Consider the following 386-nt stretch of genomic DNA (forward strand, 5'->3'; position numbering starts at 1 on the left):
AAACATCGAGAGTATTATTACAATTAGATGCAGCAAGTGTATCTAATTCGACACTGTTACGTGCTCGAACATCGTTGTAATAGAAATTCGTGAACCTTGGGAGAGCGATAGGCATACCGGTCCACCGAGTTATTTACTCAACACCCTAATGCAGTCGAAGAGTTCGTCATTCCCACGGAACTGTGAATCTTTACCGATCATGGTTCGAGCTTGAACTAACGTATTGAATTTTAGACTCCTGACGGTTCGTTCCAAGTTACAGAGACTCCTCTCTATCGCACGTTTCTCGCTATTAAGCATCTATATTTGATTGGAACAATCAAAGTCTACATTTTATATCAATACTCCTAAACAAATCGATGTACGTTTTTCAATAATATACGAAA

The sequence above is a fragment of the Andrena cerasifolii genome, chromosome 1 (genome assembly GCF_050908995.1).
Source record: "Andrena cerasifolii isolate SP2316 chromosome 1, iyAndCera1_principal, whole genome shotgun sequence".
Classification (NCBI taxonomy): Eukaryota; Metazoa; Arthropoda; class Insecta; order Hymenoptera; family Andrenidae; genus Andrena; species Andrena cerasifolii.